The sequence below is a fragment of the Priapulus caudatus genome, unplaced genomic scaffold, assembly GCF_000485595.1.
Source record: "Priapulus caudatus unplaced genomic scaffold, Priapulus_caudatus-5.0.1 Scaffold173, whole genome shotgun sequence".
NCBI classification, from domain to species: domain Eukaryota; kingdom Metazoa; phylum Priapulida; class Priapulimorpha; order Priapulimorphida; family Priapulidae; genus Priapulus; species Priapulus caudatus.
This window is the reverse complement of record NW_014577234.1, coordinates 296,052-297,758: the sequence shown is the minus strand read 5'-3', so window position 1 is coordinate 297,758 and position 1,707 is coordinate 296,052.

Here is a 1,707-nt window from a genome sequence, read left to right as displayed (position 1 = left end):
TCTCTCTCTCCCTCTTCCTCCCTCTCATGATTTGCGTATTCCTGTAGCAGCGGGAGGTAGCGTATATAGACGTCGCCGTGGTTTCTACAGTGGAGGAAGGGAAGGAGGGGAAGTAGGAGGAGGAGAAAGCGAGGGACCAAAAGGTTACGATCACGTAGAGCGGTCGGCGTCGTGGAATTAACGTCGCTGCGACTTCTACAGCGGAGGAGGGGACGGGGACGGGGAGGAGGAGGAGGAGGAGAAGGAGGAGGCGGGGGAAGGAGGATGAGGCGAAGAAGGTGTGAGAAGAATGATGATAAGGAGGAGAAGGTTATGATGAGATGACGGAGGACGGTCGGCGTCACGGAGTCGGCCCTCCAGCACACCGCTCTGACTCTTTGCACTTTAATTAAACTGACTGCTCGCCGGTTTTACGATTTCTGTGCGTCTCTCGCTATCGCTAATACGATCGCAAAGCATGGCCGACTGAGCAAAGGACGTTTGCCATTTCCCGCGGCCGCATCTGGCTAATATCATACATGCTATATATATATATGCGATGTTAAGAGTCATGGCTGGGTACAGCCTCACATTTGCAAACAAATCCATGCATGCACGTTATAAGGGGGAGGGTTCCTGTGATGAAAGCATCCAGCAGTGCAGGTTGAGATGAGATCAACCCATGAATTTAGTTTAAATTCCGTATTAAATCATCGATTAAAAGATGAGGATAACATGAATAATAATGACCTGCGTAGAAGTGAGCTTTACCACGATGGGTTACAAGTTAACAAAAACGACCTTTCCTATCTGTGAAAAGTATCTTACGACAACTTATTGCTTGCGTTAGACATGGATCGTGTTAACTATGGACAGGGGTTAATAATAACAAAATTTTCATTATTATCATCATTAATTTATCATTATTAACCCCTGCTATGAATTGATCTTCTCAGTTAGGCTCGATAACGGCGGATACGGCGCCCTCTAACGGGGGATCCTTTATTTACCAGGTTAGGCTCGATAACGGCGGATACGGCGCCCTCAAACGGGGGGATCCTCTATTTACCAGGTACGTGCCGCCACGGGGAGATTACTCGCGTGCTATACTTAAAGCTAGCTTGTTTGCGCGAGTAAATGAAACGGCAGTGCTAACGAAGAAAGAAAGAAAGAAAGAAAGACCCACCACGTCTACCAGAATCAGGTAAAGAAGAAGGGCCAAAGAAAGACGCGTATTCACTAGGCGCGGCCACGTGTGTAGTAAATGTTGCGAATGCGAGCTATGTAAATTAGCAGAGGCCAAGAAGGCCAGCTTACTAATTAAATAAGCTTACAACTTTAGCTCGCTAATTAAGCCCACTTAGTGCGGCGATCGCTATTACAAGCGGGTTTCGCCGACGAAATGGCTGGCACACGCGGCACTACACATTTAATGCTACAACTAACTTCCTATAGGTGCATGGTTAGCAACGTTTTTCGGGCTAGAATATGCAGTCTCATAGTGGCGAACCTGGCGCCTGCATGTATTACACCCCGGGTGCCGGGATGTCAGATGTTATAGTGTAAAGCCGCAGATGATATCTCTGTTGAATCAATATGACATTGTACAAACACACCTAAACATATATAAATACATCCATCTATACATATATATAGATATGGGTGTGTGTGTGTGTGTGTGTGTGTGTGTGTGTGTGTGTGTGTGTGTGTGTGTGTGTGTGTGTGTGT